This window comes from Eulemur rufifrons, chromosome 5, assembly GCF_041146395.1.
Source record: "Eulemur rufifrons isolate Redbay chromosome 5, OSU_ERuf_1, whole genome shotgun sequence".
In the NCBI taxonomy this organism is placed as follows: domain Eukaryota; kingdom Metazoa; phylum Chordata; class Mammalia; order Primates; family Lemuridae; genus Eulemur; species Eulemur rufifrons.
The window spans coordinates 43,232,835-43,259,544 of record NC_090987.1 but is presented as its reverse complement, the minus strand read 5'-3'; positions in this window follow the sequence as shown (position 1 = coordinate 43,259,544).

The window sequence follows — 26,710 nt, the reverse complement described above, 5'->3', positions numbered from 1 at the left end:
TACAAGGAGATTATACTAAGTCACTTGCCTTCTCTTTTTCTCCCCAGAAGGGTTCCCCTAGTAATCGGAAAAGACTGAGTCACAGGCCAACTACTCCAACTCCTTTCACCCTAGAAAGGCTATTATGGAATGAGAAAAGATTTATAAAAAGCGCCTAACATGTGTCTTACACATATAGATTCTCAATATATGGTAGCCATATGTCTATTAATATTACCAATCATCACAATAAGGGAGCATCTGTAACTTGCTTATAATATTCACTGAATCAAATATTTGAGTGGCCACATATAAGGAAAGGTATTTAAGACATGCTCCCTTCTTCCTGATGCATAGACTCTAGCAGAAGTTCTTAAATAATTACAGTTGGCTATAATATGTTTAGCCATATAAGAAATACAAGCTAAAGACATAACAAAAATTGAAAAAATGAAGCAAATGAGGAATGCTTCACAGTACAGTGGTGGAGGCTGTGGTAATGGCTGGTAGTAGTGAGCAAGAGGAAAGAGAAAAGCAGAAAGACAGACCCGTATACAGTGGCTTTCTGGAGAAGCTTCTAGAAGGATAGGACAGGATAGGTCTATATTGAGAATCCAGAGACCACTCAGGCTTAGGGCTTTGAATGCCAGTCTAACCAGTAGAGACTACAAGAGGGGACTCACTGAATGTTTTTGACTGACCCATTGTGAAATCATCTGTTAGGAAGTTTAGTCAGGAAATGATATCTTTGTTTGTTTTTTATTGTTTATTTGTTTTAGGATATATCTAAGAACCCAGTTAGACACTTTTCCATTTATCCAAAAATGAAATACAGATAATCTCTTTCCTGGTCTGGGTTTTACTGGAAAATGTAAGACATCCTCTAGAGTCTGACAAAACAGAGTTCTTTTAGGACTGTCATGGGAATCAAAGGGCCTTGGTTTTCATTCCACTTACTAGCAAATAAAAAGACAATTTCTCTAAGCATTAATTTCCCAGTCTGGAAAATATAAATAATGACACCTATTCTGCATGCTTACTGTAAGGACAGAAATAATCTTAAGTTTCCTAATACCATTTTCAGCACATATTGGCACACAATAAATGGTAGCCATTATCCTCCCCCATAGAATAGATAATTCTTCCCTTTGAGGCTGTCCCACTCGGCTTCAGTTTTATTGCCTCTATTTAATTTAACCACACTTGAGTTCAGACCCTGTAGGAATAAAGTCTTCCTGTTCTTAGGGGAATAGAAGCCTTCCACTCCTCTGGAGTTACCTTCTCCCTGAGGAACAGGACAGCAAGTACCACTGACTTTTTAGATGTCAAATAAAAGTGATGATATACCTATGATGTTCTTCCAAACTGACCTGGTGTTCCTTTTCCAAAGGACTACTTACTCCCTGCTCGTTCAAAGACTCTCAGTGCTTCTTCATTGTCTTGCAGTTTATTTCTCTTGAACAGTAGATTAGCTCAGCAAAATTGCCTTACAATGTCAGGTATAGCCACCATCCCAAGTCCAATTTCATTCTAAACATATTACAAAACTAGCCTACCTTGAGACTTCTTTATAGGTTTTCTAGAAATGAACATGATTCTTGCATCTAGAAAACTCTTGCATCGAGTTACTTATCCCAATAATCTCAGCCTCTTAGACCCACAACTGTTAACAGAGGAAAGAAAAGTCAGTGAGACAGTGAAATAAGTAAATAATATTATATATCAAATTCTCAAATATTAGCAAATGTGAGTAGCTATTTATTATTGTTTTCTGTTCCCCCTTTTCTGGTACAGAAATGATTCTCTTAATGGGCCAATTATAGTACCAGACCCTTTGGGTCACTTAACTATTTGGAGTTGGAATTTGACTAATGATCAAAGTTCCAACATGGCCACTAGCCTGAAGTCTTTGTGGTCATGTACAGAGCCATCAGTCAGTGACAAATAACTGCTCTGGATCTCGAATTCCCAGAAAGAGAATCTGACTATCCATTAGCCAGTGAATGCATTTAGTGACTTTGAGTCAGATGTCCATCTTGGTCCAATATTGAGTTCAATAATAAAATTGCAGAGGGATCTAGAAGCCACAAAAAAGGGGAAGCTTTTAGAACTGTAACCCAAAAATTGAATGAATAAACAAGATTGAATAAAATACATCTTAATAGAAAGTGTAACTCATACATTAAGTAGCATATTGCTTAAAATATAGAGATAGTCAAAGGCCCTTTAATCCTAGTAGACTATGAATGCTTGAAAGAAAAAAAAAAAAAAAAACCTGTGACTCTCTGTTCCTAGGCACCGGGCTAAGTCAGAAGTATTTTCTGAAGGAGTTAGTCTTCCATATAATATATCCAGCAAATCTTTCCCTGCCAAAAATTACTGGTTTCCCATAAGAATTAAATATTACCCCTCCCATTCCACTGGGCGCATAGACAGAGAACACACCAGACATCAGAGGATAGAGTGCCAAAGACTCTGGCAATGACAAGGACAGCCCCTACCATAAACCTAGAAGGGTGGGTCTAGCAAAGCTCTAGCAGTAAGGACTTGACCCAAAAGAACCCACAGTGAGAATATTAAAGTTCCTACAATTTGCCTAGCAACATGAACCACAATTCCATAGGGGCCAACAGTCAGAGCTCCAGAAGAAAGAGATCAAGACATTGTGGAATGGATCCAGAAATCAAGATAAAGTAGGACCCCAGAGAACTGAGCCAACAAAACATGTGCTCCATTAAGGATGACTGGCTGCTTCTAGGCAGTGGAGAGATGCCAAATTTCTAAATGTGGTCTAAAAATCTCACAATGTAAGCAAAAGTCATGTAGATACCTATATCTGCTTCATAAACATTAGTTATTACCCTCCACAAAGTGTGTGAATAAAGCCATTCTCATAAAAACCCTTTTGCTAAACTGTACTGTCTTAAGTATCTCATTAGGTATTGTACATAATGTAGCTAAATCTAAGTGGACCTAACCAACAATACCCTTTCTGTATGGGTGTGCATATAAAACCTGGATAACCCTAATTGGCTCTACCTCAGCTTCCACCTCCTGGGTTCAAAAAGATAGAAGAGTCATCCAAGAAAATGTTTTGTCTCTCTTCCGTGTAACTAAAATCAGTTACTTATAATTTTTCCTGGTGTTTTTTTTTCAGCTGGAATTATTTTAGTTAACAGGAAATCATTGCTTATTGCTTTACATAATATATTTCTATGAAATAAAATATCATTTATGACCTTGAATAGAATTATTTTTTTTACTGCATAGTGTGTTACCTTCCTAAGAAGCATAACACCACCAAAAACTAGCCCTGGCTGGTGTAATAAAGCAACCATCTCATGAATATATCATGTTTCCATCTCAGCTGTTGCTATTGAGAAACCGTTGATTGTCTATTATATAATCTGTGTATACTTTTGAAGCAGAACATTTACATGAATTGTTTAAATATTTTCAAATTAATAACTCCCTAACACCTGTATCCTAGTGCATTTTTCCTCTTGCTTGTTTTATTAACAAACATACTTTACAGAATGCCTTTCTATAATATAAATGCAGGCTGAAGGATGAGAGACATGGGGCAGGAAGATGGCAGGGAGAATATTGCTAATACCAGCTGAATACATAAATACATTAATCACACAGCCCATGCTCAATTATTCAGGAGCTGACATTATACTGTGAGATCAGCTCTCCTGCTCCTGTCAACAGAATACATATTTATTAAGGCCTTACTCTCTACCTAGCACTCTGGCGAGATGCTCAGTGGGCAGGAAGAAGAGAGATACCACTGCCTCAGATGAGATCAGATGTACATAGGAAAAACAACTGAAGAACATGAATCAAGTATTGTGTTCTTCCTTCTTTTGACCAGTAATTTTTTAGAAGGGGGTCCGCTGTCTCTCATTACTGCTGCCACAAAACTTTTAAGAGAATTGTTACTCAAGTCAGTTGTTTTTCTCCTATAGATCTGGAAAAAGATTTAATAGGAGAGGAGGGGAAAAGGGTATAAAACTATTGGTAAAAAAGGAAGTCTGAGGTTATCTACATATGTCATTTTCTATGTCGCAGCATGTTAACATTAGTGTGGAAAATCAAGTAACAACTATTGGACGCTGTAATGTATTGAAACATTATATGTGAAATATGGTGCAGATATATAGATGTTCTGCATATACAAACGTCACTTTTCAAGGTCCTAGTTTTCTTTAAGAATTCAACCTCTATAGAAATTAATATGGAGATACCTCAAAGAACTAAAACTAGAACTACGATTTGATCCAGCAATCCCACTACTGGGTATTTACTCATAGGGAAAAAAGACATTCTATAATAAAGACATCTGCACTCAAATGTTCACAGCAGCACAATCCACAATTACAAAGATGTGGAGACAACCCACGTACCCATCAATCCATGAGTGGATTAATAAAATGTGTCATATGTATATCGTGAAGTACTACTCGGCCATAAAAAAAATTATGAACTAATACTGCTTGTACTATCCTAGATGGAGCTGGAGTCCATTCTTCTAAGTGAAATATCACAAGAATGGAAAAACAGGCACCACGTGTACTCACCATAAAATTGGCAGTAACTGATCAACACTTCTGTGCATATATGGAAGTAACATTCATCAGGTGTGGGGCAGGTGGGAGTGGGGAGGAGGGGATGGGTAAATTCACACTTCATGGGTGTGGTACGCACTTTCTGGGGGATGGGCAAGCTTGTATCCCTGATTGGGGTGGTGCAAAGGCAATATATGTAACCGAAGTGTTTGTACCCCCATAATATTCCAAAAAAACAAAATAAAATAAAATAAACCTGAAGCAGACATTTAGCTTTAGCAAAAAATTGTAGGGTGTTCCCTCAGTGTAGGCTCATAGGGCTTAGCATGAACCTCTTATAGAATGCTTTTTGTTCTCTTTTTATATTAATTGTGTGCATGTCTGCCTCCTTCACCCTCTGATGGGCTCCAAGAGGCAGATGTTTGAATCTTATGTATAACTCCACATTGTTGAATGACTGTGTGCACATATAAATGAACAAGCGTGTAAGGACAAGGTAACAGTAATTCTGAAACCATCTCTGTGTGAATAAAATGCATTGCCATATAGCAAATGAATGCCTACAAAGTTATTACTTAACCTACAAAAAATGAAATAAAACCTAAATTAAAAATAAAGACATTTTAATATTGAGAAAAATGCTCAGGTTAAAATACTAAGTGGGAAAAAAATACATTTCGTATATCTGGAATCATAGCTATGCTGAATTTTTTAAACTATATATCAAAAATAAAAAGGCAGAAGGAAATACAATAAATATCAATGGTCAAAAATCAACCATTGCCTCTTAAAAGACACTTTAAACTATTATCTTATTTGTTCTCCCTCCCAATTTGGCACTAAGTGTTTTTTCTTTCATGGCACTCATTTTCCCTGAACAATCTTCTTCATTCATTCATTCAGCCAATCAATCAACATATATTACTTAGTGCCTCCCACGTGGCGAGCGTTCTGACAGACACTGGAAACAAAGAGGGGGTCGTCCCTGCCCTCACTGTGCTGGGAAGATAAACATTTACAGAGAGGGCTAAGGACCAACAACGCCCAGCTCAGGGCACAAGGAGACTGTCTGACCTACTCAGGGATGAGGGAAAGCCTCCTGGAAGAAGGAACTTTTAAGCTGAAACACAAAGTACAAGAAGGATTTAACACTGAGAAGAGGAGATGAGGAGGAAATTCAGGAAGAAAAAAACAGTTTATTGGCTTCAACTGCCATCCATGTACTAATATGTATCTCTCAGATTTGTACTTCCAGCCCAGAAAATTCTTATTATCTCCAAGTTCACATATAGCCTTCAATCACCTGATAGCCAACGTGTCCAAACTGAGATCTTTTGTCTCTATTTCGTCTCACTACTCTCAAAGGGCAAAAAACGAGGAAAAAAGGACACACTAATTTCATATTTCCAACCCTTCCAATCACCAAAACAGAAAGCCTATATTATCCTATATTTCTCTTCTTCTTCCATCACGTCCCATGAGTCACTAAATGTTACTGTAACTCTCAGTCTCTCTGAAAGCTCCCTGTTGCTCAACCCCACAATCACGGCTCTAACTCAGGTCCCCATCATTTCCTGAAAGGACTATCAAAATAATTGCCCTATCCACCTAATTGGTTTCCCTGCTTCCAATATCACTTCAACTCCCAATCCATTTCTCACATTTACTGCAGAGTGAAGTTTCAAAAATGCAAACCTGATCATATCCCTCCATGATTCCTTCAAATAGTTTCTTTCCCTTTGCTCACAGATAAAAGTCTAAGTTCTGCATGGCTTCGGCATCTCTCATCATCTGGCACCTGCCTACTTCTCCGCTGTAACCTGCCACTGCTACACTCTTTATATCCGAGGCTCCCCCCACCGGCACCAAATAATAAGCATAGCTCTAAAGAGCGTGAAGAAAGCTTCTCAAGTGCTCCTCTGCCTGGAGTGTACTGTCCGCTTCCTCACATTTCCTCAAATCTCCCTTGTTCCTTCCTCAAAAACTAACTCAATGTCTCCTCTTCTATAAATAATTTTCTGACTCTCCAACATTGAATTTAGTGTTACTCCTTGTATATTCCCATTGTATTGTCTATTTTCTTCCATTATAAAACAACTGTTCCCTCTGTCTACAATACCCCCCCACAAAAACCCTTACCCCAATATTTTATCCAGTTTCCTCAATCTTCAGATCCCTGCAACCATCACTTCCTTAGGAAGGCTTCTGAGACCCCTAAGTCAGGCCTTTTTTAATTCTACAACTGTGTTTTTATTTCCTTCTAGAACTTTTCTTAGTTTGCAATTATATATTCATTACAATGATTTCTTTATTCATGTCTCTTTGCCTATGAGACTGTTACACAGAGGTAGTCCTCGGCTCTGCGTCTGCTCACCATTGCATAATGAATATCTCATCCCCACAACTTTATGTTATTGTTATTATTCCCAACTTTATAGGTAGATAAACTGAGGTTTTTAAGAAGTCACATACCTTTCCCAAAGTCAAACATATGTTAACTTGAGTAAGGATTTAACTACAGACTGGCTGGTTTTGGAGACCAAGCTTTAAAAATCATCATCATATAAATTTTTGTTGAATAAATTACTAAATAAATTATATTTGCCATCAATTGTGTTTAATTCATAAGACTATAAGTGAATTTTTTCTGCTTATACATTTTTGTATTTTCCAAATTCTCTAAAATTATAATGTATCAATTTATGACAGAAAAGGTAAATTTTGTCCTAAAAGAACATTTTAGCTCAACTAAATTTTATATAAATATTTTAAGGCATGCTTGGCTATGAAACAAACATATTTGAAGAATAGAGATATATTAAGATTAAAGTGAGTTATAAGAGACGGAATAACACTTCACATCCATTAGGATGTCTACTATCAAAAAGGAAAAACAAAAATAACAAGTGTTGATGAGAACATGAAGAAATTAGAACCCTTGTGCATTACTGCTTGAATAGAAAATGGTACAGCTGCTGTGGAAAACAGTATAGCAGTTCTACAAAAATTGAAAAATAGAATTACCATATAATTCAGCAATTCCAAATCTGAGTTTATACCCAAAAGAGTTAAAACAAAGACTCAAACAGATATTTGAACACCAATGTTCATAGCAGCATTATTTACAATAGCAAAAGGTAGAAGCAACCCATGTCCATTGATAAATGAATGGATAAATAAAATGTAGTATATACGTACAATGGAATACAGTATTATTCTGCCTTTAAAAAGTAGGAAATTCAGGCCAGGCGTAAGGGCTCATGCCTGTAATCCTAGCGCTCTGGGAGGCCGAGGAGAGGATCGCTTCAAGACCAGCCTGAGCAAGAGTGAGACCCCGTCTCTACTAAAAATAGAAAGAAATTAGCTGGACAACTAAAAATATATAGAAAAAATTAGCCTGGCATGGTGGCGCATGCCTGTAGTCCCAGCTACTTGGGAGGCTGAGGTAGTAGGATTGCTTGAGCCCAGGAGTTTGAGGTTGCTGTGAGCTAGCCTGACACCACGGCACTCACTCTAGCCCAGGCAACAGAGCAAGACTCTGTCTCAAAAAACATAAATAAATAAAATAAATAAATAAATAAATAAAAAGTAGGAAATTCTGACACATCCTAGAGGATGGATGAAGTTCGAAGACACTATGCTGAGTGAACTAAGACAGACACAAAAGGACAAATATTACAATATTCCACTTATATAAGGTACCTAGAGTACTCAAATTCATAGGGACAGGAAGTAGAATGGTGGTTACCAGGGCTTGGAGAGAGGAAAAAGGAGACTTACTGTTTTATGGGTACAGAGTTTCAGTTTTGCAAGATGAAGACATTCTGAAGATGGATGGTGGTGATGGTTGTACAATAGTGTAAAGGTACTTAATGCCACTGAACTGTACATTTAAAAATGGTTCAACTGGTTAATTTTGTCTTGTATATTTTACTACTATTTTTTAAAAAGTGATAGAATAGGAAGCTAATATGGCAATATTTCCAATGGAAAAAGACAAAAGCAAAACAGATGTCAGAGAACCAGGGGAAATTTCTACTAGAAAAAAAAAATAACTGGGAAGGAAACAGTATGTGGCAAACACTGTCAACGCCTGCTCATACCCACCAATACCTACCTCTACATGTTGAAGACTGTCTGTAGGAACACCAGTGTCTTCTTGTCTGAGAGTGTTTTTCTAGCCTCCCCTTGGCAGGGCAAACTGGAGGAGAGTTAATGCCCCAGGAAGTAGTGCTCAGCCACTGTCAGATGAGGACAAACACCCCAGCTTCCTTGCCTCTCCGTGAGGATAACTCTCAGGCACGTTCTACATGTGCCCAGACCCTCCCCGTGGGATTGAGCTGCCATCGCACACGACAGTGACTTGCTGGATAATATACTGTTGGATTCCTTCCCTTCTCTGTCTTCCTTCCTCATTCCCCTACCAGTGTTCCCTGGGATCACCACCCACATAAACTGCTTGTGCTCAAATCCTTGTCTTAGGGTCTCCTCCTGCATAATTTCAAACTAAGACACAATAAAAATTCAAGGCTCTCATCAAAATGCCCCCACAAACATTATAGATGGGGAACGTACCAGGAGGAAAAAATGTTCATTTTAATATCCAAAGGGTTGAGGTTTGGAGAAAAATTAAACAATAATGTGGCACCAAAGTGGACATACACAAGCTGAATCCTAATGGTTTGCCTACACTTTTAAGTAAACAACATATGAAACTTAGCAAGAGTGTTTTACCACATCCTTATTTAATAAATAGATAATTGGCTTATCCAAATGCTGAATTTCTAATTCTATTGATGGATCTTTAAAGAAAATCTCTTCTTTGTATGGATTCTTTTTAAATAGCTGTACAATGACATGACACCATTGCAGTTTGCTTTAAAAGTCTCCTTACTCTGTTTGCCAAAGGTAAAATCTATAGCTTGTTTAGAACTGAAAGCTTACTGAGTAATAGGAAGTACTAACAGTATGTTTATTGCTAGCCCTGTGTACCCTTTGTGTCAGAGGAAAAAAAAACCATACTGAGAAAATCTTCAGTTAAACGGTGTTTTAAAGGAAAACACCACACCACTATAATAAAAGCTCTAACAGGACTCCTATCTTCAGATTAGCAATCAATCCTTATTTCCTTTTTAGTCACTTCAGCATCAGTATTGGAGAAGGGGCTACACAGGTAATTATCTCCTCTGGTCTGCAATTGAAGTCCCAATATCCAACCACTTCTGATTTACCACTAAATCCATGAAGTCAGTGCCGATCCAGAGGAGAAGGTGAATACCAAACGTGTTGCTTTAAATGGAAGGCTGATGTTTTTTCACTTTTCCCCATCAACCTATTCTCTGCTCTCCCTTGCCCGATTCATCACTTCTGACAGTCCCTCTGTGTGGTATACGTAGAGAGGTTCCATATCCATTGGACAAGGGATTTAACCAACTATTGAAGAGCCAAAAGGGGAATGGAACCAGAACAACTGACTCACACATCACAGCTTGAACCACTAGACCAAGCTTCCGCCCTGGGAGGGAGATGAATCAGTCAACAGTGATTCATCTCACCAAAGAAAATGTGTTTTCCCTGGGATGGAGAAGTTCTTAAACATATCAATATAGAAATGTAAAAGTTAATGAGAAGAACAGGCTGTTTGAATTCAACAGCCACATAGACTTTTCAATTACGAAATATAAATATGTACTGTCACGTGGTAGGAAAAAGCAACAAAGTATGAACATTGTTCATGGAACTGTCTGAAAGAACTATGAAAGTTTTTCAAGATTTTAGTTGACAAATGAAACATTGTATATATTTATAGTATACAATGTGATATTTTGATATATACACATTACAGAATGATTAAATAAAGTTAAATAACATATCCATTACCCTACATTCTTTTTTATCTTACATTCTTTGACGATGTTAAAAACATCATCAAAAAAGTTTTAAAATGTGCAATTTAACATATTTAAATTGAATAAACCAAGCTCTAAAAACATTTAACATTAAAAATTTAAACTCATTTAAGTAGAAACTTTTAAAGAATAATGTTAACCTTTGACAAGTCACAAAAGAAGAGAGCTTTTATTATAAACAAATTTGCTACAAATAACTGGATGAATTGGTACATTAATAAATATGAATCTGTTGTTCATTGCATTCTTACTATGTGCCATCTCTAATTTTCATAACAATCCTCAAAACAAATATTATCTGCCATTTTATTGAAGAGGTATCCGGGGTTCAAGGAAGCTTAGTGACTTGTCCAAGATAAAGTAAGCTTCTGTTCTGAAATTCCAACGTAAGCTGTTCTGGTTCCAAAACAATACCGATAACACTCCACTACGTCATATTCCCTCTCTCTGCGATATCTGAAGCCTGCTGGCACCTTAAGCAATGGGGTGTATATTGTAGGCATTCAAAATAACATCAGTGAATTGTATGCTCTGTATTAGCAAGTAAAGAAAATTATTTCTCTCTCTCTCTCTCTCTCTCTCTCTCTCGTACATATATACACACACACACATACACACACACCCAGCTCCCACAGGCACACATAACTAGTGATTGGAATGTATGAGTTTTAATAGCAAACTTGTTACTAATCCTACCCAACTTATTCAAATACTGTATTACTGTACAGTAGACTCAAATAAGGTTGTTTCAGGTTATTTCCTTACATGATTAAGAAGCAACCAAGCACCATCAGATTGGTTTCACTGATCATCACCTAAGAGCACATTTATGAATAACATTAATCGGGTGTCAGGCAGATGTGGGGGGGGACGGGATATGGGTGTATACATACATAATGAGTGCGATGTGCACTGTCTGAGGGATGGACACGCTTGAAGCTCTGACTCGGGGAGGTGGGGGGGGCAAGGGCAATATACGTAACCTAAACTTATGTACCCCCATAATATGCTGAAATAATAAAAAAAAAAGAGAGAATAAAAAATAGAGAAATATCATTGAAATCATTTGTAGGAAGTGTCCAGAGTAGACAAATCTAAAGAGACAGAAAATAGATTGGAGGTTGCATAGAGTGATGGGGTTGATGGGTTGGTGATAGCTAAAATTACAAGTCTGTACAATTCAACAAGAAGACATAACAATTTTAAATATAAAAAAAAAGAAGCAACCAAGACTAAAAGAAGCGAACCTGAGATCACTACACACATCCCTAAATTGAAGCTGCCAATCTTATCTTTAGTCATGAAGGATCTAGGCACATTTATACCTCTAGGTGTGCAATGCTAAGTTTTAATTTGTATTATAAGGTATTTTTATGGTTACTGCTTTATTATAAAGGGTATCACAAAAGATACCAATGCAGAGATGCATACAAGGTATGGGGAAAGGGCAGAGAGCTTCCATATCCCCTGAAGGTGTGTCACCCTCCAGCAAATTCCACACGTTCAGCTGTCCAGAGCTCTCTGATTCTTGTCCTTTTGAGATTATATGGAGGCTTTATTACAAAGGCACAATTGGTTAAACCATTAGCCATTGGTGATCAAATTAACCTTTAGCCTCTCTCCCCATCGTAGAGGTTGTATTTTGGTTCCAACCTTCTAATCCCACCTTGATCTTGATCTTTCATGTGACCAGCCCCACCCTGAAGCTACCTAGGGGCTGCTGGCCATAAGTCAATCATTAGCGTACAAAAAGTATCACTTTCGAGATTCCAAGGATTTTAGGAGTTGTATGCTAGGAAACAGGGATGAAGACTAAATACATATTTCACAATATCACAGACCACCCTCTTGGTCTTTGTACCCAGATCCCTTACCTCAAAAGAATGTACAACTCAAAAGATACTGCCATATTACCAAAATCCCATGCAGTCATTAATAATTAGTCCAGCTCATCATATTGCATGAATATCTCCCAGGGTGAGGCTTCCATTCTATTTTGTCAGGTTCCTAAAGCAGGCATGGAGCTTTTATCACACTTCTGTGATGTAAGAAGTATTAGCCACTAACTTTTGTAAAGCCTTTTATATAAATAAGCCTGTCAGGCTTAAGATAGTCACCAAGATCCTCAGGACCATGTGATGGTGTGGCCAGTTTGAAAAGTTTGATGGAATAAATATGATTATATAATAAATCTCACATACTAGTATAGTAATAGTGATAAATATTAACATTTATTCCTCTCAACAACCCTATAGTGTCAGTACTATTATTACTACCCATGTGTTATAAATAGAGTATGTTTATGATATAGACACTGTGCCTTGGAAAGATTTAATAACTCAAATAACTAAGAAGTAGAGCTGATGATAGTCAAAGCTAGCAATGCCTGCACTTTTAACTCTCATGATTTACTGCCTCCCAATTTCCATAGACATCTACTAGATATTATCATACCATTCTAGCCCTCAAGGCCAAGCTTAATTTATTCAACATCAAAACTGCACATTAGGCACAAGTTATAGTGTACTGACTGCTGTACTTCTAAAGTACACGTAAAGAAGCATCAACTAGCTCTGACTCACTTCAAACCCACTTCAGAGTGTTGCACTGTGTTATGGCATGTTAGCAAATCACTGGGCCAGGAACTCCTACCACTGCCCATACCTGTGTTGCCAGAGGCAACTGTCAGGGCAAACACCTGCGCTCAGAGGTGTCTCTGGGAGTTGTCTGTGGTGCTAACTGAAAAAAACTGGCTCGAGTTTACTTTTCCTTATTTCCGCTCAGACTCTGACAGCTAACCAAACCCCAGTCTTCCCTGTTTGTCTATTCTGCTTACAAACAAGCCTTTATTTATCTTCATCCCCATTACAAGCTTAGTCTGTTCAGATCTCTGCCTACTGAACATGCGTCTTGCCTAAGCCCTAAGTCCTGTCTGTGCTGTCCCGATCCTTCCATAGCTTCCTTTTCGCTTGGATTCTCAACAAATCAGCCTACCACTGTCTGATCTAAGGTACTCTGCAAGAAGGGAAAAATACAAATGAGGTCTTTTAACAAATAGTAAGGATATTATGATTATCCTTGTCATATTCCTTAGGATGTGTATGTGGAAGGGGGTAGGAAGGGAGATTCCTCTGCTAACCACCAAGCCTGCAGGCAAGTGTTACTTGCAATTTGCTATAGGAAATGAAGCCAGGAGGTGAGAAGGAAGGAAGTGGCATGCAAGACACTGATGGAACTGACTTGGGTTGGGGTGGGGAGCAGGAGATACTAGGAAGGTTGCCAGAGAAGCTAAGCCTAAATCACACTACTTGTTTTCCAGTACATATTGGAAGCTGAGCTTTAGGCCCTAATGAAAATATATGAAAGGGGGAAAATAATAAGTGACTTTCACAAAAGAAAATAAAAATCTTTAATATTTTATCTTTGCTTACCATACCTATTTGTAGCTATATCACCTTTATAAATGTAAATTTCCAGGCCTAATTTATTAATAGAATGCTATCTCTCATTAACTCAAAGTGTGTGATATATAAATAACTTTCACAAACTAATTCAAACTAGCAAGTGTATGACACTAGTCTCAGCGATAGTGTGAAGTTTGCTTTAAAAATTGCTGCTGGCTGTCCAATAATTATACACTGTGACATTGCAGCAGCCTGGCCTCCATCTTAAATTAGAAAATGTTAAACCAGTAAAAAAAAAAAAAGTGATGTACTAGCATGATATCACCCTAGCAAATGCATAAATACATTTAAATTTATTTAACTAATTGCCCCCTTGATAGCCAGGTATTTATAGCTTTAAATTGTTTAATTTTTTTTTCTTACAGTATCACTGTGGGAGTCATCCTATGGTCATTCTTCTCACAACACAACAATTTATTGCAGTTACCAAGCTGGGTGTTTTGTTGCGGATGGGTTTACCCTAATGACTGCAGCTCTGCACCAATAATTAACATTTTAACAAAAGTTTGGTAGTACTAGTGAATAAATAATGAATAGCAATAACCCCTATTGCTAGCAGAAGCATAAAGATGCAAAAATTAGTGTAGGATATTTGAAGTTCTTAATATAAATTCCAGGAAGCTTGGGGAATTCTTTGAAGAAAATGAGAATTTAAGAGGAAAAGTATTTCATCTTCTGACTAAACCTCAAGGACAATAGGCAAACTCCTCAATGTTATATTATTTAGATGTCAAACCCAAGTCAGGAGACATATTGCCCTCATATTCTTTGTGTTTTCCTGAAGGAGGTCAAAGGTGTTGGTAGCGTCTCCCACCAACACCACCTCCCTTTCCATCTGGAATACATTTATGGAATTTTTCTGTGAAATTTCCATAATATCTAAAGTAATCTTTCATTTTTCAGATGAGGAGGGAAAGCCCAAACATACCAAATAACTTTTCCAAAGTACATAGGCAAAACTGGAGCCTAACATATCTGACTATAAATAGAATGTTTTCTCCATCATATCGAATTGTTTCATATAGAACTTATATTTTCAGACATCTTTTAGATAAGGATAAAGATTATTACATAGATCTGACAAAAAATATCTATCATAATTTTGGGTGAATCAATCACTAAATATTGCATTGAACTTGGACTAAGATACGTGGTTTTCTTTCTCATTTTCTACTGAAGAGGAACAGAAATTTTTATAATTCCATTCTTATTTGTATTATTTTTCACATATGCTCTACTCCTTAGAACCATCCAGAAACTGAAAGCCTGGAAAACTTTTACTTTTTCAGAAAACTAAATGATTTTTCAATTTCTATTATGTAAGTAAGAATAATCTATGATCCTTAGACCAATAACCCAATTCTGAGCACACAGACACCTATATCTCAGCAAATGAATTGTGTATGCATTAATATTCTATGACATCACAGCAAAAAAATTTTTCATCAATATTTGAGAGAAGGAAATTATTCAAATAAGAGTAGAAACTGGGGCAGAAATGAACATTGAGATGGTGTCCACTCAAGCAGATACCATGATCTGGCCAACACATCTTTGTAGTAAAACTGCATGATTCTCGGGCAATAAACTCTTATGATAAGGAAAGAATCCCCCTAGATGACAAGCAGGTAACTCTCTTACTTCCTGGAGAATTTCAGGATATCCATTCCAGACCCAGGAGCTACAGGCAGAAAAGAGACAGAACATACTAAGCTTCAGCAAGTTAGAGGCAAAGACAGAGAAGACCAACCATGGCCAAGAGAAGATAGTGTAGTCAAAGCAAGAAGAAATCCAAAGACCAAAAAAATTAGAGGCTACAATCAGGATTCCAGGGTAGGATAGCAGGGATCCAAGGATAATGACCCAGGCAGAAATCCTTTGCATAGCATACAAGACCCCTTGTAACCTGACCCTCATTTGTCTCTTCAACTGCATGCTTGAGTCATGTTGACACTGTCACAGTTCTGTGGCTCTGATGGGCATGCCCTTTGCCAACTGATCCACCAAGAAATGTTAACCCTCCTTCAGAATAGAGTTCAATATCACCTCTACAAAGAAAACTGCCAAGATTATTCCAAGACTTGGGCACTCCACCCTAATGTTCCCAATGCACTTTGCGCATACCACCATATAACACATCATATGTTTTAAATGCTGATATGCCATCTGCCCCATCAGCTAAAATCTTCATGACAGCAGACACTGCCTCTTAATTATTGATTTTCAAAACAGCTGAAACACAATGCCTGATATACTACAAACTGTCAAATATTTGAATAAGTGAACACCTCTATAAAAAAAACTTATGTTTTAAAATAGTCATTTCTATTCTCCCTTTTCCTTAAATATAGGAGCTATCATATTTATTCTTTTCCCCTAGCACTTAGCTCAAGTTCTGGCAAAGAACATGTGCTCAATAAATATTTAACAAATTAATAAATGAATGAAAACCTCTTCTCCTTCAACTGTTTATACAGACCAAAGAGTGACATAGACAGGAGTTCCAAAGTACGCTTTGAATATGGGAGTGACCATTGCCATGTAAGACATGGCAATTTACTATTAATAGCTGTGTCTTTTCAGTCAAGTGACAATCTCTCTATACCCTTGTTAGTATCATTAGCCTTAAACTGGGGATAATAGTACTTAGTATTCTTAACAGTAATAGTGCTGTTGAAGAATAGAAGAGTTTCTACCATCTAGGAAATAGTATCAGTATTTTTTGCTGCTTCTGCTGCTGCTGTTATGAGTGTTCTCAGCTGGCAAGGAAAATTTAAATATGAGAGAAAGTGAATGGTTGTACAGCAAGCAGAGTCAATGTTTCTTCTCTTTACAAAGCAAAACAAAGAATTGACCAAAAGAACAAGAGAAGCAATCAGAAGTTCCAGCCATAATACTTACTAGCCACCTTTGTTCAAGTCATTTACCATTCTGTACCTCAATATCATCTATTTATTTATTCAACAGATGTTTATTGAGCAGCTACTATGCAAAACACTAGAGGTACCATGGTGAACATTACAGACATAAAGCTTACAGAGTAGTGAACCCAATTCTCACTCTCAAATGAAAGTGTAAATTCAGACAGTAAAAATAAGAGTACCATTTCCTAAAGACTTTTGCAGATTACTTCCAAAAATCATGCCCACTTCTCTCTGATACTGGGACCTACTGCACTGAACCACAGTTGCTGATGTGAATACGGAATATTTTCCAAATGTGCTGCAACAGGAAGGGCAGAGAATTGCTAGACGAGATGTTCTGTGCAATTCATATCCCAGTTTTAGTAACACAACTAAATTCTACCATAAGTTGATTATTCTATCATTGCCCTGAAACCACAGCCTTCACATGCAACTACCAACTCATAAACACGTGTTATTGATCACAAGAAAGATAAAACTAAGAAAACAGATAGAATAATTAAAAAACCATCTTTTCTCCTGGCAAAACAATTCAAAGTATCTATCCTTTTCTGAGTGGATGAGTTTTCCCTTCTTCACAAATACATACGCAAAAAAAAAATTACAAAGAAAAGTAACCTAATGGTCCCTATCATAGAGGAGTCAGAGGTACAAAACACAGTGAAAATAACAAAAGCCTATGAAAACACAGTAATGGTTTAAGTGGAGCAAAAGATGTTTAGGAACTGGGAACCAATTATGTTAGTAAGTCGTATGCTAAGAAAAGCCAGAATTGTACTCAGTATAGTGGCTGGGGGGAAACCTATTCAGCTAAGTGATACTCATCAAAATAATCCCACGTGTATGAGAACTGGGCAGTAAGAACATTCACTTGAGAAAACAATAATGGCCGGGCGTGGTGGCTCACACCTGTAATCCTAGCACTCTGGGAGGCCGAGGAGCGAGGATTTCTCAAGGTCAGGAGTTCAAGACCAGCCTGAGCAAGAGCGAGACCCCATCTCTACTAAAAATAGAAAGAAATGATCTGGCCAACTAAAATATATATATAGAAAAAATTAGCCGGGCATGGTGGCACACGCCTGTAGTCCCAGCTACTCGGGAGGCTGAGGCAGGAGGATTGCTTAAGCCCAGGAGTTTGAGGTTGCTGTGAGCTAGGCTGACGCCACGGCACTCACTCTAGCCTGGGCAATAGAGTGAGACTCTGTCTCAAAAAAAAATAAATAAATAAATAAATAAATAAAGTAAATGCGTGTGTGTGTGTACGTGTATAGAGATAGATACACAGACATGGTTATGCTCTACTGTAAGTAAAGTAAGGAAGAGGCAAAATTATTCATATTATGTATTTACAATGTGTAACGACTCCAGCTGTGGAACACACTGGCTACTCTAAATTCTTAAACAGCTTATCAAGCTTCTGGAACTAACTAATCCCATAACATATCTCATCCCCATTCACTTTTGTCACCTTCAGAAACCAACTATTGTCAACCACCCAGTTGTCTCCATACGACTCTGTAGAGCCCAGTCTGAACCCACGTCCCACCTCCGCCTGCCGTTCCAGCCTTTCCCTTCACCTTCCTCCTCCATCCTGCTGCACTTGGAGGACACCTGCCTTCCTCACAGCCCTCTCCAGCAGCAGCTGCTCTTTGTCTCTCACCACTCATCCCTCAGAACTGAGTGACCATACTCCATGCTCTCCATTGCCACTCATGTCACACCCTCTGTCCCCTACAAACTGCCCCCCTATCACCAGCAACATCCCACATTAACACCTTATACTTCATGGGGAAAACAGGTGTAAGTAGACGAAATCTATACCTTTCCACCATCAATTCCACTAACTTACCTGTATTCCTACACAACCCACCTTCTCGACCAAGTGGAGCTCAATCCCTCCACTTGGACTCTGCATCCCACCTTGCCTTCTCAAGGACCCTGTTCATATAATTCTCTCCTGCATCAGTTTCCCCGCCTACTGCATCATTCCCGTTGGCGTACAAACATGCCTTCATATAAGCTGTTTAAGGATTTAGTGTGGCCAGTCTGTTCCACAGCTGGAGTTGTTACACATTGTGAATATATATTATGAATAATAGATATTATTCATATCAGGCTTTCATCTCCAACGTTGCACTGAAGTAGGAAGGTCATCAGTGACTTCTGTCCTGCCAAGACATCTCGGCAGCATTGGACGTTACTGGCTATCTCCTACTTTTTGAAACACTTTCTGCTCTAGGCTTCTGAACACCACACTTGCCCGTTTTCCCACTTTCCTCACTGGCCACTCCTTCTCCATCTCCTTTACAGGCCCCTCGCCTTCAAGCCACCTGCTAATTGTTGGAGTGCCCAGGGCCTGTGTGCACAGATTTCTCTACCTACAGCCTCTACCTGCGGGAGCCCATCCAATGCCATGGCTTTAAATGCCTCATCTGTAAATAGCATAACTCAAAATTTTTGTCCCTAGCCCTCACAATGGTGTTATCTCTATCTATATATTTAGCAGGAATCTCAACTGCAAATGGGTGAGAATAGAACTGCTGATTCCCACCTCTGTAACCAGCTCCCCACCCCCACCCCCAAACATTTTCCATCTCAGGATAGGGAATTGATGACCATCTAGGTGCTCAGGCCAAAAACCTAGACGTGATCTTGACTCTTCTTTCTACCCCAAATGCAATTCACCGATAAGCTCCCTCAATTTCTCATATCTCCTCTCTTTCTATCCTGGGCCTGGCCACCATTATTCCTTACCGGAGCCACTGAAACAGTCTCCCAACTGGTTTCTGTGTCTCTGTTCTTGCTCCCTGCAGCCCATTCACCATGTAACAGCCAGAGTGAACTTTCTAAAGCATATCTGTGATCCTATGATTCCCTACTGACTTCAGGTCACTTAAAGCAGGATAAAACCCAGCCTCTTTACAATGACCTACAAGGACCTTTATGATCTGGTCCTGCTTTCTTTACTTGTTTGTTTTTTTCTCCCCTTTTCTCGCTATGATTCAGACACACTTTTTCTTTCTGTTCCTCGAATCTGTCAAGTTCCTTCCAAGATCATGATCTTGGCATTTACTGTTCCTCCAGCTGGGATTGCTCTGCTCACACAAGTTAATAATAATGATGAGACCTCAAATTTATTGAGATCTAATATGTGCCAAGCCTTATTCTAAGAGCACTGCATGTATTAACTCATTCGTGCTAGTCTGGGTCCTTCAAGAAGTAGATGCCAAGATGGGATCAAACATGTGAGAAACTTACTGGGAGGAATATCTGTAAGAAAAAGTGGGAAGGGAGCAGGGGGAAGCTTGGAGAGCCAATCTGCTCCCAGATGAAGGGAAGAAGGGAGGAAGGGAACGATGAATACATCTTAAATTGTCACGCAATTCTTTAAAAAGTTCGCCAAGGCTCCTCAAGCCAAAGTAACCTTTGGGGAAGTCCAATGTCTCCCAGGAATCATTCTGCCTCAGTATCCCTGCCACGTTCAGTCATTGACTGGGAGCACCCCGTGGGAAGTGTTAGCTCAGTGAAAATGCAGTAATGGGCTTCAGAGCGCAGCAGCTGGGCCTGTCAATCAACGGCACTCCCGCAGTCAGAGATCTGAGAGGCGCGTTCTCTTGGGCAGTGCATCCTTCAGTTCTTCCCAAGAAGGATTTACGAGCCCCATTTATAGAGAAAATGAAGCACAGATTAGCTTCACCCATGTAGCAGGTAGCAGGATCCAGGTGGTCCGGCTCCAGAGACTTTATTTTTAATCATTACTCTCCTCATTACATACCAAAATGTCACCTCCTCAGGAAAAGAAGGTCCTCAAAAAAGCAGGCCTCGCCCTCCGCCAAATTATTGCTATATTTTATCTTCCTAGCACTTTTTAGTACCTAAACTTATCTCATTTATTTTGCTTATTAAATTATCTGTTTTCTCAGACGGAGGATAGAGAATCTACTGGTAGATTTGATTCAGTTGAGAGAAGCGGGTGGGGGTTAAGGGAGAGAGAGGAGCCAGGAATGAGTCCCAGGTTTCTAACTACCCTGAGTGGGTAACAGGAAGATTAACTGTCTTCATTCAACAGCCCAGACCAAAACATCATGGAAAATCGTGGGCACGTTCCTACTAAAATCAAGAACAGGTTTAAAACCCCACTCTTACCTCTATCATTTCAGATCCTTCTAGAGGCTACAATACAGTAAAGCCAAAAACTTTCACAAGTAGATCTATTAGAAAGGAGGGGAAAAAGGATCATGATTTGCTGGTGATCTATTATCTATGTAGCAAAATCCAAGAGAATTAAAAAAAAAAAGAAAAAATAGACAAAGAATTGAGATTTTTCCTAAATATCAACAATAACCATTTAGAAGTACAATGGAGAAAAGATTGCAGTCCCAATACAAACAAACAACAACAACAAATATATATATGTGTGAACAAAATAACCAGTAATAAAATTAACCAAAAACTCTAAAACCTCTATGAAGAAGGCTACTGAATTTTACAAAAAAAATTTTAAATGCTATAAAAATACACAGAGAAGCCATGTTCCTGAATAGATACTCTTAATACTATAAAAATGTAGTCTTTTTAAATCAGTTTAGTCTTACCACAATCGCAATATAAACACTAGCAGAAATTGTTTCACAACTTGATAAATGAATTATCAAGTTATTTGAAAGACTGAATAAGTAAAAATAACTAAGAAATCTTTTTAAAGAAGAGCACTGAGGATGAAGTTGTCCTACCAGATCTAAAAATGTGTTATAAAGCAATAGCAATTCAACCATTAGCAGCAGAGTTCTATAATGAGAACTGACAGTCAAATTAGTGAATCACATAAGATAATACAAAAATATCTAGTCTACTTTATAGCATACATAAAATTTTTTTGCGTGAAAATATGGCCACACAAATTGGCAGAAGAAATCAACAAATAGTATTTACTGGAAAGAGTAAAGGCAGATGGGTCTCTCAGGGCTAACACCCAATAACTTTCAGAAAGATCCAAGTTAAAGAAAAATTATAAAGCAAATAAAAGTAAAAATAATATCTGATCTCATTAAAGAGCAGTACATTTATATTACAGAATACTATAAAGGTATTAAAGTAATCTTTTTGAAAACTTTTAAAACTTTAGAGAACATTTAAGTGATAAAAATAAAATTACAAAATAATACAAGTAAAAGTCTTTATTGAATTAATCATTATCTGAGTCTTCATGATTGCAGAGGGAAGGAAAAATCATCAAAATATGAAAATATTCCTTCATTAATTGACCACTTACATAGTAATCAATATTCCTTTCTAGTTAACACTATGCCTGACCATTCTGAAGATAAATTTTTGACCAATCACAGCTACTAATCAGATGTTATGTATCAGTTGAAAAAATTAGCCACTAGGAAAATTAGTGAAGCCCTCAAATATTTTACAAGAATAATAATACAAGCATACCTTGGAGATATTGCAGGTTTGGTTCCAGAACACTGCAAGAAAGCAAATATCACAATAAAGTGAGTCACATGGATTTTTTTTGTTTCCTAGTGCATATAAAAGTGATGTTTACATTATATTGTAGTCTATTAAGTGTGCAATAGCATTATGTCTAAAAAAGTACATACCTTTATTTAAAAATACATTTTTTTTTTTGCTTGGCAAAGTTTTTATTCCATGCTTCACTTAATGTTTTGCTCATCTTTTATTAGATTTATTCTTAGATATTTTACTTTTTATACTTTTATATGTTATAAATTAAAACAAATTTTTACCTACATAATGAGTGCGATGCGCACTGTCTGGGGAATGGACACGCTTGAAGCTCTGACTCAGTGGGGGAGGGGAGACAGGGCAATATACACAACCTAAACCTCTGTATACCCCTAGTATACTGAAATAAAAAAATAAATAAAAATAAACTAAAAAAAACCACAAAGTTTTTCTGTTTCTGAAATATAGAAAAAATTCTTTTTGTATATTGATCTTTATCCTAACTACCTTGTTAACTCTAATAGCGTATGATACATTTGGGGGCAGAAGGGATTCTGGATGTACAGTTATGCCACATAAAAAATAATACCAGTTTTATTCATTTGATAACAGTCTTTTTATATAGCATTGTTTTCTTCTTCTTTTTTTTTTTTTTTTTTTTTTTGTCCACTGGTAGACCCTCCAGTACAATGTGGAATAGAAAGGTATAGTGTATAATTTTTTATATTCTATATGTAGGAGGGAGAACTCTCAATATTTCTTAGTTAAATATGATTCTGTCTGCTTTGCAGATTCTTTTCATCAGAGTATTATCTGAGCCTTCAGCTAGTTATAACCTCTTTGCTGGTAAAGGGTCTTGCCTCAGTGAAGATGGGTGCTGACTGACCCAGATGATGGTTGTTGAAGGTTAGAGTGCCTGTGGCAATTTCTTAAAATAAGACAACAATGAAGTTTGCTGCATCAATTGACTCTCCCTTTCAAGAAAAGAAGTTTTATAGCATTTTAATAGCATTTTACCCACAATACAACTTCTTTCAAAACTGGAGTCAATCCTCTCAAACACTGTCACTGGTTAATAAATTAAGTTTATGTAATATTCTAAATATTGTATTGTCATTTCAACAATGTTCATAGCATCTTCACCAAGAGTAGACTCCACCTCAAGAGACCACTTTCTGTTGTTGCTGTTGTTGTTGCATAAAGTTTCTTTTAATTTGAAAATATTAAGGAGGTACAAATGGTTTTGGTTACATGGATAGCTATTGTAACGCCTGAGTCATGGCTATAAGTGTGCCCATCACCTAAATAGTGTTCACTGTACCCTTTAGGTACGTTTTTGCCCCTCCCCTTCGCTTCCCTCCCCCTGTGCTTGATTTCCACTGAGTTTTACTTCCCTCTGTGCACATGTGTGCTCATTGGTTAGTTCCAATTTAATAATGAGTACATGTGATATTTGTTTTTCCACTGTGGAGATACTTCAGTTAGGAGAATGGTCTCCAGTTCCATCCAAATTGTTGCAAAAGGCATTAATTCATCTTTTTTTCATCCACGTATACATATACCACATTTTGTTAATCCACTCATGAATTGATGGGCACTTGGGTTGATTCCACATCTTTGCAATTGTGAATTGTGCTGTGATAAACATTCAAGGGCAGGTGTCTTTTTGATAAAATGACATCCATTTCTTTGGACAGACATCCAGCAGTGGGATTGCTGGATCGAATGGTAGTTCTACTTTTAGTTCTTTGAGGAATCTCCATACTGTTTTCCACAGAGGTTGTACTAATTCGCAGTCCCATCAGCAGTGTGTAAGTGTTCGTTTCTTTCTGCATCCATGCCAGCATCTGTTGTTTGTGGACTTTTTAATGAAAGCCATTCTAACAGGTGTAAGGTGATATTTCACTGTGATTTTAATTTGCATTTCCCTGATGATTAGTGACATTGAGCATTTTTTCGTATGTTTATTGGCCATTTGTGTATCTTCTTTTGAGAAGCTTCTGTTCATGTCTTTTGCCCACTTTTTAATGCTGTTTTTATTTCTGATTTGCTTGAGTTCTTTGTAGATTCTGGTTATTAGCCCTTTATTGGATATATAGTGTGCAAGTATTTTCTCCCATTCTGCAGGTTGTCTATTTGCTCTATTGATTGTATCCTTGGCTGTGCAGAAGCTTTCTAATTTAATCAAATCCCATTTATTTATTTTTATTGTTTCTGTGGTTGCCATTGGGTCTTATTCATAAATTTTTTGCCTAGGCTGATATCCAGAATAGTTTTTCCTACATTTTCCTCTAGAATTCTTATGGTTTCATGCCTTACATTTAAGTCTTTTATTCATCTTGAATTAATTTTTGTGAGTGGTGAGAGATGGGGGCCCTGTTTCATTCTTCTGCATGTGGCTATCCAATTTTCCCAGCACCATTTATTGAATAGGGCTTCTTTTCCCTTGTGTATGTTGTTGTCTGCTTTCTTAAAGATCCGTTGGCTGTAGGTAGGTGGTTTTATATCTGGGTTCTCTATTTTTGTTCCACTGGGCCATGTCTCTATTTTTGTACCAATACCATGCTGTTTGGGTTACTATAGCCTTGTAGTATAGTTTGAAGTCTGGTAATGTGATGCCTCCAGATTTTTTTCGTTTTGCTTAAGATTGCTTTGGCTATTCAGCCTCTTTTCTGGTTCCAAATGAAGCATAGAATTATTTTTTCTGGAACTGTGAAGTCTGAAGTTGATATTTTGATGGGGATTGCATTCAATCTGTAAATAACTTTGGGTAGTATGGACATTTTAACAATGTTGATTCTGCCAATCCATGAGCATGATATGTTTTTCCATTTGTTTGTGTCCTCTGTGATTTCTTTCATCAGTGTTTCATAGTTTTCTTTGTAGAAATATTTCACCTCTTTGGTTAAGTATATTCCTAGGTATTTTATTTTCTTTGTAGCTATTGTGAATGATATTTAGTCTTTTATTTGACTGTCAGCTTGAGTATTATTGGGGTATAGAAATGCTACTGATTTATGTACATTGATTTTGTATCCTAGCCAGGCACAATGGCTTATGCCTGTAATCCTAGCACTCTGGGAGGCTGAGGTGGGAAGACCACTTGAACTCAGGAGTTCAAGACCAGACGGAGCAAGAACAAGACCCCTATGTCTATAAAAAAAAAAAAATAGAAAAAATTAGCTGGGTGTGGTGGTGCATGCTACTCAGGAGGCTGGGGCAGGAGGATTGCTTGAGTCCAGGAGTTTGAGATTGCAGTGAGCTATGATGATGCCACTGCACTCTAGTCCCATCAACAAAGTGAGACTCTGTCAAAAAAAAAAAAAAGAGTTATTCATAAGAAACTGTGTTCTTTACTCATCCATAAAAGGCAACTCTTCATCCATTCAAGTTTTCTCATAAGATTGCAGCAATTCAGTCACATCTTCAGACTGCACTTCTATTCTATTTCTCTATTTCCACAACATCTGCAGTTACTTCCTCCACCAAAGTCTTGAACCCCTCAAATTCATCCATGAGGGTTGGAATCAACTTCTTCCAAACTCGTGTTAATTTTGGTATTTTGACCTTCCTCCATCAATCATGGTGAATCCTTCCCAGAAGGTTTTCAACTTACTTTTCTCAGATCAATTAGAGGAATCAATAGCTGTGGCAGCTGTAGCCTTACAAAATGTATTTCTTAAATAATAAAACTTGAAAGTTAAAATTACTCATTGATCATTGGGCTGCAGAATGAATATACTGTTATCTGGCATGAAAACAATATTAATCTCCCTGTACGTCTCCATCAGAGCTCTTGGGTAAGTAGGTACATTATCAGTAAGCAGTAATATTTTGAAAGAAATCTTTTTATCTGAGAAGTAGGTCTCAATCGTGAGCTTAAAATATTCAGTAAACCATGCTGTAAATAGATGTGCTGTCATCTAGGTTATGTTGCTTCATTTATAGAGCACAGACAGGGTGTATTTAGCATAAATCTTAAGAGCTTTATGATTTTTGGAATGGTAAATGAGCATTGACTTCAACGTAAAGTTGCCAGATGCATTAGCCCCTAGCAAAAGAGTCAGCCTGATCTTTAAAGCTTTGAAGCCAGATGTTGACTTCTCCTTTCTAACTATGAAAGTTCTAGATGGCACCTTCCTCCAATAGAAGACTGTTTTATTTACATTGAAAATCTGTAACAACTTCATCAATTATCATATCTATATCTTCTGGATAACTTGCTGCCGCTTCTGCATCTGTACTTGCTGCTTTGCCTTGCACTTTTACATTATAGAGATGGCTTCTTGCCTTAAACCTCATGAACCAACTTCTGCTAGTTTTCAACTTTTCTTCTGCAGCTTCTTCACCTCTTTAAGTCTTCATAGAGTTGAAGAGAGTTAGGGCCT